Source organism: Macadamia integrifolia, unplaced genomic scaffold (assembly GCF_013358625.1).
Source record: "Macadamia integrifolia cultivar HAES 741 unplaced genomic scaffold, SCU_Mint_v3 scaffold2156, whole genome shotgun sequence".
Taxonomy (NCBI): Eukaryota; Viridiplantae; Streptophyta; class Magnoliopsida; order Proteales; family Proteaceae; genus Macadamia; species Macadamia integrifolia.
In genome coordinates, this window is record NW_024868546.1 from 40744 (window position 1) to 62068 (window position 21325).

The 21325-nt window shown below is 40.6% G+C and overlaps 1 long non-coding RNA gene across 1 annotated transcript; it reads left to right on the forward strand.

Moving 5' to 3' along the window:
• Positions 1–5616: 5616 nt before the first annotated feature.
• LOC122065945 lies at positions 5617–17923 on the forward strand. The gene is made up of 2 exons (XR_006136164.1): positions 5617–5667; positions 16317–17923. It is a non-coding gene; the product is annotated as an uncharacterized LOC122065945 (long non-coding RNA).
• Positions 17924–21325: the final 3402 nt, after the last annotated feature.

The following is a 21325-nucleotide window of genomic DNA, read 5'->3' on the forward strand; positions in this document are numbered from 1 at the left end:
GGCCAAAACCATTGAAGACAAGCTGAAAAATGAATCATCCCTTACACCTGGTGTGTGGAAGTGAGAGAATCCATATGCGGATTCAAGCGGCCTGAGTAAGAATTTTTGTGGATCATATGGATTTGGTCCTTCATATAGGCAGCCCTATAGGCCATCAAGTTATCCTCCTCGACCTACTGGTGGACCGGGTACTACATCTTTTCACCTGAATACCAGTACAACGCCCACAACTATTAGGCCACCTAGCCCTCCACTTGCTACGGGTCAGGCTTAGAGAGCTTCTGCTCCGATTCAAGCTTTGCAGAACCGTTGTTTTAATTACCATTTATGTGGGTATTTTGCTAAAGGTTGTCGAACATGACCAGCCTTAGCAGCCAATCAGCCTTCTGGGTACAGACCTGCTTTGACTCAAAGGAGTTAATCACAAGGACGGATGTATGCTTTTTCAGCTGAGGAAGCTAAAGCTAGCACAGAAGTGGTAGCAGGTATGATTTAATTTGAGAATTGCCTTTTGGTAAATATTGATGACATGCTTTACTTATATGTATTACTGTATTAGGCGTCCTACCTGTATCAGATATACCAACATATGTCTTGTTTAATTCAGGGGCTTCACATTCATTTGCATCAAAGAGATTTATTGAGAAACTTAACATGACACCCAAGATATTAGAGCAAAAGATGATAGTTAGTACACCTAAAGGAAAATTTTCACAGTTGAAGGAAGTATATGGGCTATGCAGTATTGAGATCAGTGGAAATTAGTTAGATTCCCAATTCATCAAGTTCAACATGTAAAACTTTGATGTTATACTAGGCATGGATTGGTTATCAGTACATCGAGCAAATGTGATGTGTGCTGAGAAATAGATTGAGGTGATCGATAATGAAGGGAAGGAACTGATATACTAAGTGGATATGATAAAGTGGGCTAAGATGGTCCTCATCTCCACTCTGCAAGCAGTGAAGTTGTTGGAAAATGGGTGTCAGGGGTACCTAGCATCAGTGATTGATTTTGATACAAAGGCCACACCTCTAGAGGAAGTAAAGATAGTTAAAGAGTTCCTAGACATCTTTCCAGATGACCTGACTCAGCTACCACCTGACAGGGAGTTAGAATTTACTATAGATTTGATTCTTAGAGCTGCCCTGAGTACAAGGCTCCATAGAGAATGGCACCAGCAGAATTAAAAGAATTGCAAGTACAGTTACAAGATCTATTGAAGAAGGGATTCATATACTCAAGTGTATCACCTTGGGATGCTTTAGTATTGTTTGTTAAAAAGAAATATGGGAGCATACATATGTGTATTGATTATCAAAAATTAAACAAGTTAACCATCAAGAACTGGTATCCATTACTATACATAGATGATCTGTTTGATTAGCTACAAGGTGCTAAGATATTTTCAAAGATTGACCTCACATCTAAGTATTATCAACTTAAGATAAAGAGTTGTGATATACCAAAGATGGCCTTTAGAACTCGGTACAATTATTATGAGTTCTTAGTGTTGTCTTTCAGGTTGACCAATGCACTAACAGCTTTCATGGATTTTATGAACTGAGTGTTTCATGATGTTCTTAACAAGTGGGTCATTGTTTTCATTGATGATATATTGATCTAATCGAAGTCAAAAGAAGACCATGCAAAACACTTGAGGATGGTACTACAGAGACTGAGAGAGCAATAGTTGAATACGAAATTCAGCAAGTGTGAATTTTGGCTTAAATAGGTTGGATTCCTATGACACGTAGTGTCTGAAAATGGAATCGAAGTGGATCCAGATAAGGTGAAAGCCATAGTAGACTGGGAGGCACCCAAGAGTGTAACAGAAATTAGAAGTTTCTTGGGTTTGGCAAGTTATTATAGACGCTTCATTGAGAACTTTTCTCGGATTTCAGCACTAATGACCAAGTTAACTAGGAAGGGTATAAAGTTTGATTGGTCAAAGGAGTGTGATGAAAGTTTTCAGGAGGTGAAGAAATGGCTAGTGTCAGCACCAGTGTTAACTATTCCTAAAGGCACAGGTGGAATGGCAGTGTATACCGATGCTTCTAAAGTTGGATTGGACTATATACTTATGCAACACAGTAAGGTGGTAGCGTATGTCCAAACAGTTGAAGGACTATGAAAAAAACTACCCTACCCATGACTTGGAGTTAGCAACAGTCATTTTTACCTTGAAGATTTAGAGCCATTACTTGTATGGTGAGAAGTGCGAAATATACAATGACCACAAAAGTCTTAAGTTCTTTTTCACCCAAAAAGACTTGAATATGAGACAAAGGAGATGGCTTGAGCTTATGAAAGATTATGATTGTGATATTCAGTATCACCAAGGGAAGACTAATGTAGTGGCAGATGCATTAAGCCGGAAACCTCAAAATGTGTCACTTTCCTATCTAGCTGTCAGTCCAGAGCTTGTATAGGAGGTGATGTTAATGGATGAAATCCTCTGGTATGAGGGAGCGACTTTGGAACTAGAGCACCAGTCAGATGATGTTCAATAGTTGACTATGTCCTTAGCAGCTCTATAAATACACTCTTCCATCAGGGAAGAAATCATAATGAAACAGCCATTGGATCCTGAGTTACAGCAGATCAAAGAGAAGCTCCAAGAGCAAACAATGAATGACCCTAGCTTTACATTAGCCAATAACGAGACACTATTGTTTTAGGGAAGATTGTGTGTACCCTGCGATGAGGTAATACAAGACAAAATAGTAAAAGAAGTGCACAGTTCTGAGTACTCTCTTTAGCCTGGAAGTACCAAGATGTACAAAGACCTAAAGCAACACTACTAGTGGCCAGCAATGAAGTCCACAATAACTCTGTATGTGTCGACTTGCCTTGCATATCAAAAAATCAAAGCCGACTGACACCGACCTTTTGGTACTCTTCAACCACTCCCAGTACCTAAGTGGAAGTGGGATAACAATACAATGGACTTCGTCACTGGACTACCACGTACACCTAAGGGAATGGATGCAATTTGGGTAGTAGTTGACAGGCTTACTAGGACAGCTCACTTTATTCTAATCAAGACCATTTACATTATAGATAAGCTAGCATAGCTTTACATGGATAATGTGGTATGCTTACATGGTGTACCAGTGAGCATTGTATCAGATAGAGACCCGAGGTTTACCTCTAGATTCTGGAAGAGCTTCCAGTAAGCCTTAGGATCACAATTGAACTTGGGTACGACCTTCCATCCATAGACAGACGGACAGTCTGAGCGGACCATATAGATATTAGAAGACATGCTCCCAACCTGTGCCATGGAAATGAGTGGTAGTTAGGAGGAGTATATACCTCGTATGGAGTTTGCTTACAACAATAGCTACTAAGCTACAATTGGGATGCCTCCACATGAAGATTATATAGTAGAAAGTGTAGGACTCCTCTATACTGGGACGAAGTAGGTGAATGTCGAATGCTTAGACCAGAGATGATTCAGATGACATATGATAAAGTCAAAGTAATTAGAGAAAGAATTAAAGTAGCCCAATCACATCAAAAGAGCTATGTAGTAGCCGTAGGAAGGAAATGGGATTCCAAGAGGGAGAGAAAGTGTTCCTAAAAATATCTCCTACCAAAGGTTTGTGTAGATTTCACAAGAAAGGCAAGTTAAGTCCAAGATATATTGGGCCATTTGAGATTTTGAAGTGAGTTGGGGTAGTAGCATACATGTTGGCATTACCACCTTCCCTCAGCAGTATCCACAATGTCTTCCATGTATCCATGTTGAAGTGGTACGTTCCTGATCCATCCCACGTGCTACTTGTGGAACCAAAATACTTAGAAGCTTATATGATATATGAAGAACATCCGGCTGAGATCTTAGACCGAAAAGTGAAAACTCTCCGCAATCGCTTTATCGCTCTTATGAAGATTCGGTGGGCTAACCACCCAATCGAAGAGGCATCCTGGGAGAAAGAGGATGATATTCAAACCTTATATCTTCATTTTTTTGGACAACCAGGTACTACAATTTTGGGGATGAAATTTTCAAAAAGGGGGGCTAATGTGATACCTTGCTTTCTAAACCCGGTCTAATTACCCGTATTGACTTGGTTTGATCATATAGGGGCTGAATCGGAGCAAAATGACGCAAGTACCATATAGAACATGGTAACAAGAGTGACCCTAAATTGTGGTTGGCCCGACAAGACCAAGCAGGTACCAAGTGTAATATATGCACCCAAGCATTGCACTTACATGTACCATGAGACCATGTACAATAAGTAAGGGTACGTATTAGTAATTTTGGGTGCCTATGCAATTTAATTATAAGTAGAGTTTATCCCCATTGAAGTCCAAGTGGAACACTAGCAATGGGCTAACTAGAATGGTAAACTCACCTGAGATATACTCACTTGAGATATACCCACCTGAGATAAATTCACCTGAGAATACCCACCTGAGATATACCCACCTGAGATATACTCACCTAAGATATACCCACCTGAGATATACCCACCTGAAATATACTCACCTGAGAATACCCACCTGAGATATACTCAACTGAGATATACTCACCTGAGATGTATCCACCTGGGATATAACCACCTAAGATATACTCACCTGAGATATACCCACCTGAGATATACTCACCTAAGAATACCCACCTGAGATATACCCACCTGAGATGTACCCACCTATGACTAGAAGAAACTTTTGGGGGCCCAGGTATAAAAGAGGAGACATTTATTGTCTTTTCCCTCATTAATGATAGTTGGTCAGTGGGAGAGTAAAGAAGAGAGAGAAAGAAAGAAGAAAGGAAAAGGGAAGAAGAAGAAGAAAAAAAGAAGAAGGAAAATCGACCGTAGAGCTTCACCGGAGTTGGGTCTTGGTATTTTGAGCCCGGATTAATGATCAGCTCACCGGGATCTTCGATTTGAGGTAGGTATTATACACATTCCAAGGATTCTTGGAAAACCCTTTTTTTAAACCCTCTTTTTTATTTTTGGAAAAGAACTCACTTGGATATTGCAAATCCTACTTGGATAATTAAATCTAAGGTCTAATGGATGGTGTGTACAATGATTTTGAAGGATTTAGAAGGAGTGTTGGTGAAGATCTAGAGTATTTGAAAGTTCTTGAGCTAAGTAAGTGAAATTTGGGGTTTCATTGGTGTTCTTGAGAAAGAGGTAAGAATCTCCCTTTTTCTTTTGATTTGGTCTTAGATATAGGTTGGGGATACATGATTGGACCCTAAATGAGTGATTTGAGTCACCGGATCGATCGCAAACAAGTTCCCTAAGCTAAAGAGAAGATGGAGAAAATGATAGAAGAATTTTTTTTCAAGACTGGGGGTGTTCTAGGCCCACCTGGCTTTGGGTCTCTGGCCCACCTGAGTTCCCAGAACTTAATTTCTGGGCTCTGGTGTAATCGGTAGGCATGAAACCGGTGGGCTCGAAGCCCGCCTGTCTTTGACTCATGCCCATCTGTCTTTCCAGAATACCCAGAATGGGTCCAAATTTGATGGGTAATGCCCATTTATGATTCTAAACCCTATTTAAGTGTTCAAACATGATGATATTAAACTTAAAATAGTAAAATGATAAAACATTATGTTTATGATAGGTTATACTCATTATACGGGTACCCACACATCGGATCTCTTACGTAATGGGTACAAGCACCGTGTACATATACAAGTAAGTGGGGAGTGGACTCTGATTTAATTTCAGAATGTTATGCATCATTTAACATGTGTTAGTCTAGCCATGTCATCATATCACTTATGTGTAGACTAGACATCACATATGCCATATCACGCATTGAATGTGCATTTATATAATATGCTATACGTTGTGTTATGATTGAATATTCATTATGTCATGATGTATGTGATGGAGGAATCTCATTTGGATATAATATGCATGCTAGATTTAGATTCCGTAGTCGACTTGAAAACGAATGCATGGTGGCTCGTGGAATGGGATGCGGCACCATCGTGTAATCATACTATACTCATATAGAAGCATGTGACTAGGATTTATACACCCCTTTATGCTACGACCCTTCTCAATAGGGGTTTATGTGTTGGGTTACTATTAGGGGAAGCATCGGGTTGTAGTTATCGAACTCCTGCAACGATTAGAAGTACGCACAGCTGATGTTAGGACAGTTGGTAACCCCAGTGGTATATTCAGAGGGCTGATTGTACTGCTTTTATTTCGGGTGGAGTCAGCCATTTACTTTCTGTCATTTAAATTTATTAGGAGTCGGCTTGCATTTTAAATTTTGGTACCATCGGTGGGCCTTCTCTGAAAACCCTATGGGCGTATCGTGGGATGGGGTTCGTGGCTCGTATACGGGGTGTACATGCATTGTGGTTGTGAGTAACACAGAGCCTATGACCTATTAATATTGTTAGGCTAATAGGATTAAAATGAGTTGCATACATATTGGTGCACATGTGTTGTGACTATTTGTGTGGTTTTCCTTGTGTGGTATTCCTTTGCACTTACTGGGCTAGTGAGCTTTCCCCACGTACACAACTCTTAGGTGATTTTACAGATTACTCGCCTGGAGATCAGGAGCTGGGCCCCATTGTGGAGTTTGCTTCTGAGGACTAGTGGGTCCCTGATGAATTCAAGCATGGTGCCGATTGCATGTGCAAGGTTGTGCTGCGTGGCAGCAGTGATCCTTGGGTGATTCTTTTTTATTATTTTGATGTACTCCCTTTTGATGACTTGATGCTTAAATTGTTATATTTTTGTGTATATATCATGCCTTCGGGCCCAAATGTATATAACTTTTGTAACTCAATTTGGGTATCAAGTATTTGAGAAATAATTAAAGGTATTATTATGAACAGGTCTTCCGCTGAAAGTATAGGTCTTATCTTAGTTTAGTAGATGTATGTTGTATTGTAGTTACTACATTGTTGATCCTGGCAAGTTTGTGAGTCAACCAGAGTAAACTCGGTCACCAACATGATTCTGTGCGAGCAGGGTATAACAAATAAAGTCAATGTCCTCTTCCCAGTTACCTAATTATGTACAATGATCACCCTTGGTATGAAGAAGATCCGACATCCAGTAACAGGAGTTTCTAGTGAAACCTATCATAAAAGAGATTGAGTTTAGTATATCTCCATTTTAGGTTTACATCCAACGGAGTCCGATGATCCCAATGTAATTAGAATCACTATAGGAGGTTGCTCAAAAAATCTGGGCCCAATCGAAACCCGATGGGTTGGATTGGTAGGTCAACCGACGGGTACCCAATCGACGGGTGAGGTACCCTTTGGTCCTTGCCATTCGCTCGATCCAAGGGCTCTGTCTAGACTAGAGGGCTAGGTGCCCACCAATCCTTGCTTGTCGGTCGAGCTAGCAGTCCATCCAGGACAGGCGGGCTCTAGATTGGTGGGTCCAACCATTTCTAGGCACCCACCACTTAGAATCGGGATTTTGCTGTTCACTTTCATTCTTCATCTCACCTTGGAGAAACCTCAAGAGGTTGATTCAACCACATTTTTCACAAATCTAAGGTCCCATATTATGATTCTAACATAGATCTAGGATCGATTCAATGTTTTAAGCTTGGATTTTACCTCTTTGCTCAAGAACACTTCAAAAATCCCAAATCTCTTCTTCAGCTCAAGAGGTCAACAAATGCTTCTCAAATCTTACAATTTCTTCCTCTAAAATCTTCAAAAACAACATGTAGGTCCTTCATTAAACCTTAGATTCATCATCTCAAGTGGGATTAACAAGATCTAAAGGATTCCTACCCAAATCGAAGGGTTTCACTTAGGGTTTCTTGAGGGTTTAAGAAATATGGGTTTCACTCAACTCAAAATGTTGATCTTAAGATGAGGATCACTTTTCGGGTGCTGGAATCAAAAAATCCAACCTCGGTGTCACACTACGAGCACCTCTTCCTCTTTTTCTTCCTTCTTCTTCCCTTCTCTTTCTCTCTTTTCTCTCTTTTCTTTACTTTTCTCACCCACCATCCAAAGTAATAAATGAGGGAAAAGAAAAATAATAAATGCTATTTATACTTGGGTCAAACTATCTAATGACCAAAGTGGTAGGTCACATTGATGGGTCTAACCCACTTTTGATCACCCACCAGTCAGTCGAAACTTAGCCAATTAATTTGGGATTTTGATGGGGCTCAGCTCTGACACGTATTTCACTCCTGTTAATCAACCAAAAAGCATACTGGACACAAATATGGCTACCTACCTTTATTGTGCCTACATAGCTTTGTGATATGTGCAAGTGCATGGCTTAGGCACGTAAACTTCACTAGGCATTGACTCCAACTTGTTTGGCCAACCCGAGTTTAGAGTCACCCTTGCCATCATATTCCATAGGGTACCCAACTCGGCTCGCTTGGGTTCAGGTCCTCCAAGGCTAAACCAAACCAACCGGGTAATTAAACTGGGTTTAGAAAGTAGGGTATTACATTTATCCCCCATTTTTGAAAATTTCATCATCAAAATTGTAGTACATGGTTTTCCGAAAAGATGAGGGTATTTGGCCTAGATGTCATCTTCTTTCTCCCAGGATGCTTCCTCAAGTGAATGATTGGCCCATCGAACCTTCACAAAAGTGATGGACCGATTGCGAAGGGTCTTTATCTTCCGATCTAGAATTTTAGCAGGCTACTCTTCATAGGTCATATTAGCTTCTAAATACTCCGGTTCTATGGGTAGCACATGTGACGAATCATAGATGTACCACTTCAGCATAGAAAGGTGGAACACATTGTGAATATTACTGAGGGAAGATGGAATAGCCAACATATATGCTATGGAACCAATGCCAAGATCACAAATGGGCTAATATATCTTAGACTTAACTTGCCCCTTCTGTGGAATCTATGTAACCCTTTGGTAGGAGAGATTTTAAAAAACACCTTCTCCCCCACTTGGAATTTAATGTCCTTCCTGCGATTATCTGCATAGCTCTTTTGACGTGATTGGACTGCTTTAATTCTGTCCCGAATGACATCAACCTTGTCACATGTTATCTGTATCATTTTCGATCCTAGCATTCGGTGCTCACCTATGGTGTTCTACACTTTCTACCATATAGTGTCTCATATAGAGCCATCCCAATTATGGCTTAATAGCTGTTATTATAAGAAAACTCCTTAAGGGGTATGTATTCTTCCCAAATGCCACTCATTTCCATTGCACAGGCCCTAAGCATGTCTTCCAATATTTGTATGGTTCGTTCTGAGTGCCCATCGGTCTATGGATGGAAAGCAGTATTCAGATTCACTTGTGCCCCAAGGCTTGCTAAAGGCTTTTCCAAAATCTAGATGTAAACCTTGGGTCTCTACCTGACACAATGCTCACTAGCACTCTATGCAAATGGACTATGTTATCCATATAAAGTTAGGCTAACTTGTCCATGGAATAATTGGTTTTGATTGGGATGAAATGAGAAGTCTTGGTAAGCCTGTCAACTACCACCCAGATTGCATCCATCCCCTTGGGTGTATGGGGTAGCCCTATGACAAAGTTTATAGTGACCCTGTCCCATTTCCACTTCGGTACAGGGAGTGGCTGCAGAGTACCATATGGTCGATGCCTTTCTGCCTTGACCTTCTGACACATGAGACATTATTCCACATACAAGGCTATAGTAGTCTTCATTGCTGGCCACCAATAACTTTGTTTAAGATCTTTGTACATCTTTGTACTTCCGGGATGAAGTGAGTATTCAGAGCTGTGTGCCTGCTTCACAATCTTGTCCTGTATTTCCATGTCATCGGGCACACACAGCCTGTCTCAAAATAGTAGTGCCCCGTCATTGGCTATTATGAAGTTAGGGTCATTCATTGTCCGTTCCTAAATTTTTAGCCTAATCCTTTGCTGCTCAGGATCCAAAGATTTTTTCATTATCACCTCTTGCCTGATGGATGGATGTACCTGTAGAGCTATCAGGGATAGGGGGTGTCAATTCCAAGCCAGCACTGATAGGCCTGATCGAGCCTGACACTTTTATGGCCCAACCTGGACCAGCCCGATTAATAAACGAGTTGGACCTAAGTCCAGCTTGTTTATAAATAGGTAGTACACGGTGCAAGGGGTAAGCCTGATGGGCCTCCTGACCGGCATGACCCTTTTATAAGCCCGAGTTGGACCGATATGTTTAGCCCGATAGTTTATATAGGTATTTTGATTTTTTGGGATAAAATAGGGTATATATTGACATTTTTATCAATTATTGACTATAATTAAGTGTATTATAAATAGGTAGTACATGGTTGCTATTTTGTGTTTCTTATGCATAACTAATGTTATTGTGTTCATCATTTAATTTAAAAAACTCTCAGGCTGTTGTTTCGATATACTTATGTCTACTACTCCATTTGGTTTTGATAGGGAAAAGGAATCTGTAAGGGGTTGGATTCTCTTAATGGAAATAGATATTGAGGGGAATGTGGATGGGTGTGAAATAGAAAATGTTAGGTCAAATATGGGTGAAAGTACAGATGGGGAGGTACATGGTGAAGATGAGTTAGGTGTGAGTTTTCCTGCAATGGATCTTGGTTTTACTGAAGAGGATACAAATTTTGAGCATTCTAAAGGAATGGAATTTGAATCACATGAGGAAGCTTATGCATTTTATAAAGAATATGAGGGTCTGTTGGATTTAATACCAAGAAAAAGAGCAGTCGTCGTTCAAGGCTTACTAGAAAATTTAATGATGCACATTTTGCATTTGCATGCTCTAGACAAGGAAACAAGTAGCAATCAGTAGATGCCATTAATCCGCGACCTTCTCATAAGATTAGGCAAGCACACATGTGAAAAGAAGGCAAGATGGTAGATGGATCATACATAATTTTACAAAGGAGCATAATCATGAGTTTTTGCCATCCTTAACACATTATTTCGGAAGTGGTAGGAGTATGAATTTGAATAGCAAGAACAATTTAGAGATTCTACACACAGTACGAATACAAACAAGTAAAATCCATATTGCGATAGCTGAAAAATGTGGTGCATCTCAAAGTGGTGGTTTTTTGGACAAAGGCATCATAAATCAAATGAATAAAACAGGATGCTTTGCTATATGATTTAACAAAATAAATTGAAGTATTTCAAATCTAATAAAAGTAAAGACCAGTTAAGGCCCGTTTAAGGCTTTATTGCTACACTACCCCGTTTAAATCCCAATTACATTCCGATTAGCCCGATTAGAAGAAGCTTGATTAAAGCCCTAAACCCGATTGAGTCTGACACGACACCGACTGAGATCGAATCATTCCTTTAATAGGTAGGTCATAGTCTGAGGACATAGGCCTACTAGGCCCAGTTAGGCCCGATCGGGATCGACCCGGCCTAATCGATTGACACTCCTAGTTAGGGATATAGATAATTGTTTAACATCATCCGACTGATTTTCGAGTTCCAAGGTTGCTCCTTCATATAGAAGAATTTCATCCATTAGTACCACCTCTTGTATTAGCAATGGACTGACAGCTAAGTACAAAAGTGAAACTATCTGAGCCTTCCGACTTAGAGCGTCAGCCACCACATTAGCCTTGCCTGGGTGATACTGAATGTCACAATCATAGTTCTTCATGAGTTCAAGCCATCTTCTCTGCCTCATATTTAAATCTCGTTGGGTGAAGAAGTATTTAAAACTCTTGTGATCATTGTATATCTCCCACTTCTCCTTGTACAGATAATGACGCCAGATCTTCAAGGCAAAAATGACTACTACCAGTTCTAAATTCATGAGTGGAGTAGTTCTTCTCATACTCTTTAAGTTTTCTGGATGCATATGCTACTACTACCTTGCCGTGTTGCATGAGAACACAACCCAACCCTATCTTGGATGCATCGATATAGACTGTCATCCCACTTGTACCATTTGGAATGGTCAATACAGGAGCCGACACTAACCGTCTATTTAACTCTTGAAAGCTATTTTCACATTCTTCTAACCATTCAAACTTTACACCTTTCCTGATCAACTTAGTACTCTACGTAGAAATCCAAAAAACGTTTTCAATGAAGCGCCGGTAGTAGTCTGCTAAGCCCAAGAAGCTTCTGATTCCTATTACATTCTTGGGTGCCTCCCACTCTAATACAACCTTTACCTTATCCAAATCCACTTTGATTCCATTCTCAGACACATGTGTCCTAGGAATCTAACTTGCTTGAGCCAAAATTCATATTTGCTGAACTTGGCATATAATTGTTGTTCTCTTAGTCTTTGCAATACCATCTTCAAGTGCCTTGCATGTTCTTCTTCTAACTTCGAGTAAATCAAGATGTCATTGATGAACATGATGACCCACTTATCAAGGACATCATGAAATACCCGATTTATTAAATCCATGAAAGCAGACAGTGCATTGGTCAGCCCGAAAGACAGCACCAGGAATTCATAATAACCATATCGGGTTCTAAAAGCTATCTTTGGTATGTCATTGCTCTTAATCTTGAGCTGGTAGTAACCCGATATGAGATCAATCTTTGAAAATACCTTAGCACCTTGTAGTTGATCGAAGAGATCATCGATGCATGGCAATGGATACCTGTTCTTAATGGTTAACTTGTTCAGTTCCTGGTAGTCGATGCATATATGCAAACTACCATCCTTCTTCTTAACAAATAAGGCTGGTGCACCCCAAGGAGAGACACTTGGGCATATAAACCCCTTTTTCAACAAATCTTGCAACTGTATTTGTAGCTCCTTTAACTCGGCTGGTGCCATTCTATACGGAGCCTTAGATACTGGGGTAGATCTAGGAATTACATCAATGGCAAACTCCAGCTCTCTGTAAGGTGGTAGCCGGTAGCTGGGTTAAATCATCTAGGAAGACATTAGGGAATTCCTTGCCTACCTTCAATTCCTTCAGTGGTGTAACCTTTGCATCCACATCTAGTACTGATGCAAGGTAGCCCTGACATCCATCTTCTAATAATTTCACCACCTATAAAGCAGAGATAATAGCCTTTCTAGGTTGCTTTGCCCTTTCAGCTGGATATACAAGCTCTTCTCCTTTATTATCCATTATCTTAACTTGTTTCTTGGCACACATCACACTTACTTGATGAGCTGACAGCCAATCCATACGAAGAATGATGTCACAAATTTGCATAATGAATTTGATAAGTTGAGCATCCAGCTTCTTTCTATTAATATCAACTGAACACAGCCCACATACTTCTTTCAACTGTTCCATCGTGCCTGTAGGCGTGCTAACAACTAACTTGCATTCTAAGGTCTTAGTTGGCACATCAAGTTTCCTAGCAAATCTCTTAGACACAAATGAATGCGAAGCTCTGAAGTCGAATAAGACATATATAGGTATACCTGTTATAGATAAGACAACTAGCATTGTATTGCATATAAGTATAACAGGTTACTCAAATTTTATCACAAAATCTTTTAATTAAAGTGTACCTGCTACTACTTCAGTGCTGGCCTTAGCCTCCTCAGTTGATAAGGTATACATCCTTCCCTGAGGCTAGTTCCCCTGGGTCAGCGCAGGTTTACGAACAGGGGGGCTGGCTTGATGGTACAACAGATGGGTACCGACAATCCTTGGCAAAATGCTCGTACGAATGACAATTATAACATCTGCTCAATGATGCCTGAACCAAACTAGGAGTTCTCTATGATGATCTTGGTATAACCAGAGGACAAGGGGGTCTCAGAGCTGTAGCACCACACTAGTGTTCGAGTAGAAAGATGTAGTGCCCAGCCCACTAGTTGGTTGGGAAGAATAATCCAATGGCCTGTAGGGTTGCTGTAAGAGGGACCATAAGAGTATGATCCACGAAAGCTCTTGATTGGGCTACCTGACTTAGCATATGGGTTTGCCTTCTTCCACAACCCCGGTGTAAGGGATGGCTCTCCTCTCTGTTTATCTTCCATTGCCTTAGCTTTCTGCACAATCTGTGCATAATCGGTTAAGTCCAATAACTACAGCACTGTGTCAATGGATGTTTTCAACCCCTTTAAGAACTTCTGGCATTTTTCTTTAGCTATCTTCATATGCAAAACAGAACAAGCCCTGAAACTGTTACTGATAATCTAGAACAGTTTTGCTTCCTTGAGTTAGTGCTATAAACTCTGCCTACTTACAGCCTCTGAAGCTTTTAGAATAGTAATTTAATAAGAACAATTCCTTGAATTGCTCCCATGTAGGCTCTGGGTGAATTGCATTAATATAGGCTTAGAAGCTTTCCACCAAGAATTAGCTTCATTTTTAAGTTTCAACCCTGAACAGATAAGCTTTTGTGCCTCTGTACACTCTACAATATCAAATACCTTCTCCAACTCTTGGATCCATCGATCTAGCTCCAATAGGTCATTACCCAACTTAGTGAAGATAAGGGGCATGTCCTTCTTAAAATACTCCACCACCTTTGCCGTAGTGGTAGATGGTGGGTGATAAGATGGATAAGGTATGGGTAGGATGGAGGCATCATTAATGGAGGGGTGACATATGGTGGAACTGGAGGGGTACCTCCTGGTTGCTCTTGAGGTGTAACCCCAGTCAATGTTCCTCTAAGTTGTACCCCAACACCTGACCCCACTGGAGGGTCTTGTGGAGTAACCACCCTAGGTGGTTGACCCTGATGAGTAGGGTTCAAGTACTATTGCATAGCAGCTATAAAAGTTTGTTGCTGTTGAAGCAATTGCTATTGAAATGCCCTTTGTGCCTGTTGTATAAGTGTCACAACATCACTTGGAGTGATGACATGTGAGGGACCTAGAATTTCATTCACGGTTGGGTTACCCTGAACTCCTCCCTATTCAAAGTCCACCTGTGGTGGTGGATATGAGGATTGCCCCACAGGTCGAGGCCTACGGGGATTTGGTGGTCGACCAATAGGGCGGGGACCACGAGAGGTACCACGAGCACAACCATCGGATCTGGTGCGTACCATAATGATTTGTACCTGGTTTATACCAAAATGTAACATTGATTAAGTGTCACAACATATATGTATAAGCTCATAATCAATTTCACTTTACATCATAGGTTACATTGATGCACCACACCATATGACGAAACACACCCACATTTAACTACCAATGCATAGTTTGGCCTCACAAAAATCCTTAACTACGCAGTAAAACACCCCCATTGGCACCTAATTAGGGCCCACTAAGCAAAAAATATGAAAATTTCCAAACATAGGCAATTTGGGCCTTGAAACCCAAACCAACGAGCAAAATCGACAGGCAAGGTCAAACTACGGCCTACCAGTCGAGACCGAGCAACTTAAAAGGGGTTTTTAAACCCCTATTTTCCTATTTCTCTCATTTCTTCTTTCCAACTCGGAGCAAGGGTGATTTGGGGGACCTATCCAATGCTTTAACTCACAATTCTGCTCAACCATTTGGTGTTCAAACCCTTCTTCATCTTCTCAAATCCACAAGTTAGTTCTCTTTCTCCATTTTTTCTTGAGAACTAAGTTTTCGGTGTTCTTTCTTTATAAAAACCAAAAATCTCTTTATATACTTCATTTCATCCATGGAATGTTTGTTTCTTGACAATGTGGTAGTTCATTTGTGATTTTCATTGCTTATTGGTCTTGCTTGACCGATTATAGAGAGAAAATTTCAAATTCTTGCCCTAATTTCTCTGTTTTAGGGTATTCTTCTCATTTCACTTCTTTCTTGGAATTTGATGGTTCATATGATATTCTTCATTCTCAATGCACACACACGGTAGTAGAGAAATTATTTCCATTCGTGTGTGCATGGCTTTCCCTTCTTTTGTTATGAATTTACCCCTTTATGGGTCAAAATTCTTTGAAACTTTGGGGGTTTTCTTCATTTCCTCCCTTTTCTTTATGAATAATGGATACAACCATGTCCACTTCTCTCAATTAGTAGTGCATTTGTCTTAGAATAATTCTTTCGCAAGAATACGCAAATTTCCGATATGATTGACTCAACTCCACCGATGTAATATCCCTATTTTCCCCAAGTTGTAGTGTTTGGGGTTTCCATCCATATATTTTTTTTCTCAAATTAATGAAATCATTTGCTATCATAATGCTCATTGTAACCTATTTATTGCATTTAGGCATTGGGTAGGTTCTCACACTCATATGCTTAATCTCCATTTATTTAATAGGTGTCCTCGGCTCATTTGTTCCTTATTACATGTTCCTTTATTTTCTTCAAAATTCATCTCTTAATATCATTGCATTTTGGTATTGGCAATTGCACTTTGGGGTTTTATCATTCATGTCACTTCTCTTAGTGTTCCTTTCACCCCCCTTTTATAATATTGCTTATCACATTCTCTTCATACTCCTTTGTTCATTTACACTTACACATCTCCTTGGTGCTTTCAGGATGTCTTCCAGGAAGGGTAAAGAGGCAACTTCTTCTTCCAAAAGAAGAAAGACCACCACATCTCAGGGAAGAAATGCAGCCCCCAGTTCCTCTTCATCACGGGCCCGACCCACAAGGGAGGCCTTTGTTGACCCGACAGACTTCAACGAGAGCTTGTTCCATAGCCTTGAAGTATTTGTGGTCGATCTTCTCTAAGAGGTTGATCATGATGGAGAAGATCGTGATGACAGAGGACTTTAGAGCTTTCCAGTTGTTGGACAAATTCACCGTCCTAGGTTAGCAACCTATGTTCTATCCTGACAGCCCCTGCTATGAGGACTTGGTTCAGTATTTCTATTGTAATTTGGAGGTCTCCTATGAGAATGGGGAGTACTCCCTCACTAGCCTGGTGAAGGGGGTAAACATTGTCTTGACTGTGGATCTACTAGCGAGAATTCTAGGGATCTCCGCTGAGGGTGCCCATTTTTACTACCCCCCAAGGATCAAGGTCGTGGGCCCAAACTTGAGTCCCAAGAAGCAGGAGAGCATTTATATCACTATCAGTGGTAGGAAGGAGTGTCCATTGTCTGAGACAGCCTACAATGCAGACGCCCGTGTGTTGCCCGCTTGGCCCAGTTCAACCTGCTCCCTAGAGCGAGTCACGGGAACCAAGTGAGTTTTATGACTGCCTACCTCGCCTATTGCATCTATATAGCCTTAGAAGAGGGTGCATCCCATCTCTGGATCCTTACATCATGATGAAAACTATGGAATACCACACAGCGCACTGTAAATATTTAGGATTCCCCTATAGAAGATCACTCACCAAGGTCTTTGAGTACTTCCAAGTGGACTTGATCGGCGAGAAGGGAAATATCCCAGGGACAAGTTCACCCAGGAGAACTTGAGAATGATGGGTTTGCCAATTCCAATGGGTGCACCACAGGAGGTAGAAGAACAAGGGGCAGAGGATATGGAGGGAGGATATGATAGTGAGGAGGATGAGGACTACTTCTCTCATCCCAATGAGGAGGAGATCCTCGAGGAGGAGCCTCTGGAGACCAGAGTCGCAAATTTGCATTTTAGAGCTCCACCACCATCAGGTGGGGCTTTTGACTTCCAAAGGTTGATGGATAGTGAGAGGGCCCTGAAAGATAAGCAAGATAGGATTTGAAGCACGTGGAGGAGAGTGCCGCCTAGGAATTGGTGATACAAATCAAGTTGGGAAGGATGGAGGCTGATTTTTAGTCCTTAGCTAATGACTTGGACAAGGTTTCCAAGGGTATTGCCGTTGATTTCCACCAGGTGAAGAAGGAGGTCACCTTGACAAATGACAAGGTTGACTTTTTTGACTATCACTTTCATTGCACCTCGCAGCCTAAAAGTGGGAAGACATTCACCTTGTTTGACGATGACTAATGGAGTGGCTGATCCTTTCTAATTTTCTCCCTCTTGGAGCCTTCCTCTCTACTTTTCTCTTTTCTGGCCTTATCCTTCATTCCTCTTTCTCTATTTGATAATGATGATTATGATACTTTGGTGATTGTATTTTTGGTACATTTCTATGGTTTGGAACTTGATGACGTGTTTATGTGGATGTTTGGAACTTTAGGATAAGTTTTATTTATTTTGATTGTTCTATTGTGGTTTGGTGGTGATAATATCTGTCATCCTTCTGTTGTAATTATACTTATGTGTGGTTTATCTAGTGACTTCTTTGTAAATTTTAGGGAATTCAATATAGTGCCGTTATGCTGCCAAAATTTCATTTTCATTAAATTTTGCATCCACTAGTTTATGGAATTGACCAATTGATCTTTTGTTACTCTATTTAAATTCTACCCTCATGCATGTAATGGAATGCAAGAATTTAGACTTTTTCATCTTATTATAGGTTTTACTTCTTTAAAGCTTTTATGTTTACCCAACCCCAGGGTCTTATTATAAGATTCTAAAGAGATCTATTATGTATGATGTGAGTGGGTAGAGCATCACACTCTGATACCACCGTTGTCACAATCCGTTCACAAAGAACTAGACCAATGATCGGGCTAACACATGTTAACCCAAAACCTGCCAAGATTATCTGATACAGTAACCGCTACATAGCATACACACGACCAAAGAAAGAAATTTCTATATTTCAGTGGAAGTCTTACATGTATATAATTGTAAATACCCCAATACTCTTGATACCCAAATAGTATTACATAATACATTTACATGTGGACTCGTAGGCGTGATACATACATAAAAATTACAATTTAGACTTCTAGAGCACAAAAGGGGTAACATCACAAAATAGTCAAAAGAATCCCAAGTAGGTATCAATGTTGTTGTCCCGGAACACAACTCTCGCGCGGGCACTCTGCCCCGTGCCTAAGATCTTCAGGGAGTCACCAGTTCTCAACTGAAAACTCTATTGTGGGTCCCAGCTCTAGCTCTTTAGCCAGATAACTTATAAGATCATCTAAAAAATGGTGTGCACGTGGGATGAGCTCACTAGCCCAGTAAGTGAGAAGAAAGATCAAGTAATCATTCGTAATACAAATGCACTTATATGTATGCAAATCCATTTTTATAATCTACATCACCTAAACATCACATATAAGTCATAGGTCATGTGCTACTCACAAACATAGTGCACGTATGCCCCAGGTACCAGTTGCAAACTCCATCCTGCAATATGTCCATACGGTTGTCGGAGAAGGCTAGCCATGGTTACCGAAAAAGTAAATTACTATTCCTTAACGACATTAAAGTAAATTAATGTTTCTTAGCGACATTAAAGTAACATGGGCCTTGTCCTGTTCTAAATTAAAAGTAGTATGATTGGCTCTCTGATTATATCACTAAAGTTTTCGACCATCCTAATGGTCGGCCAGGCGTACTTCTAACTACCACCGTTGGTACACAACATCGGGCTTTCCCCCAGTGATATACCCAACACCTAAATCCCTTCTGGGAAGGATCGTAGCACAAGGATATGTTATTCCTAACCACATGCTCTATATGAGATAGTACGACTATATGTGCCACCGCGTCCCATTCCACGGGCCACCAATGCATTCGTTTCCAAGTCGACTACGGCATCTAGTCTAGCAATGCATCATATTTAATAATTTAAAATCATCCCTTCATAACTCATAGCAAAGATAAGTATTTATCAATTAAGGTCTCAACATAACAAGTCATAATGAATTTCATAGTGCACAAGACAATGCATGCTAATAGCATTTATAGATGACTAGTCTACACAGTAAAGAAATGATGACATGGCTAGGCTACAACAATAGTGGAATGATGCAAAAACACTCTAAAAATAAATTTAATATCCTCTTCCCACTTATCTAGTCATGTATAATGATCACCCTTGGTACAAGGAAGATCCGGCATGTGGTAACGGGAGTTTCTAGTGAAACCTATCATAAAAGAGATCAAGTTTAGTATATCTCTACTTTAGGTTCACAATCAATAGAGTGCGATGATCCCAACTAGTTTAAAATCACCATAGGAGGTTGGCCGACAAAGTTGGGCCCAATCGGAACCCTATGGATCAGATTGGTAGGTCAAACGAAAGGCGAGGTACCTGTCGGTCCTTGCCCACTGCTTGATCCAGGGCTCTGTCTGAACCGGTGGGCCAGGTGCCCACCAGTCCTTACTCATCGCTTAACCTAGGGACTCTATCTGGACCGACTGGGTAGGTGCCCACCGATCCTTCCTCTCCTGTCGAGCCAGTAGCCCATCCAGGACAAGTAGGCTCCGGATTGGTGAGTCTAACCATTTTCAGGCACCCACCTCTCAAAATCAGGAATTTACTGTTCACTTCCATTCTTCGTCCCACCTTGGGGAAACCACAAGGGGTCGATTCGACCATATTTTTCACAAATCTAAAGTCCCATGTTATGATTCTAATATAGATTTAGGATCCATTCAAAGTTTTAAGCTTGGATTTTACCTCTTTGCTCAAGAACATTTCAAAAATCCCAAATCTCTTCTCTAGCTCAAGAGGTCAACAAATGCTTCTCAAATCTTACAATTTCTTCCTCTGAAACCTTCAAAAACAACATGTAGGTCCTTTATTAAACCTTAGATTCATCATGTCAAGTGGGATTAACAAGATCTAAAGGATTCCTACCCAAATTGAAAGGTTTCACTTAGGGTTTCTTGAGGGTTTAAGAAATATGGGTTTCACTCACCTCAAAATGTAGATCTCAAGATGAGGATCACTTTTTCAGCGCCAGAATCAAAAGATCCAACCTCGGCATCGCACTATGAGAACCTCTTCCTCTTTTCTTCCTTCTTCTTCCTTTCTCTTTCTCTCTTTTCTCTCTCTTCTTTACTCTTCTCACCCATCGTCCAAAGTAAGAAATGAGGGAAAAGAAAAGTAATAAATGTTATTTATACTTGGGTCAAAATATCTAATGACCAGAGTGATAGGTCACACTGATGGGTCCGACCCACCTATGACCACCCACCAGTCCGCCAAAACTTAGCCAATTAATTTTGGATTTTGACGGGACTCAGCCCTCGACACTTATTTCACTTCCGGTAATCGGCCAAAAAGCATACCCGACATAGATACAACTACATACCTTTATTGTGCATACATGGCCTTGTGATACGTACAAGTGCACGGCTTGGGCACGAAGACTTCAGTAGGCACCGATTCCAACTCATCTAGCCAACCCGAGTTTAGAGTCACCCTTGCCATCATGTTCCATAGGGTACCCGACTTGGCTCACTCGGGTTCAAGTCCTGTAAGGCCAAACTGAACCAACCGGGTAATTAGATTGGGTTTAGAAAGTAGGGTATCACATAAGATGTAATTGATTATTTAGTTTTGGGTTATATTAAATTTGGGCCTGTAATTATATTCTTATCATTGTAGATTTGATCACATAGCTAGTGTAAAATATAAATTTTATATGCGTACTTTGATTTTAGTAGATAATCTTGTGGTTTTGTGAGTTCGTAGACTGCATCTGTGATCTTGGTGAAAGGGAGGCTGATTGGGTTGAGAATCCAG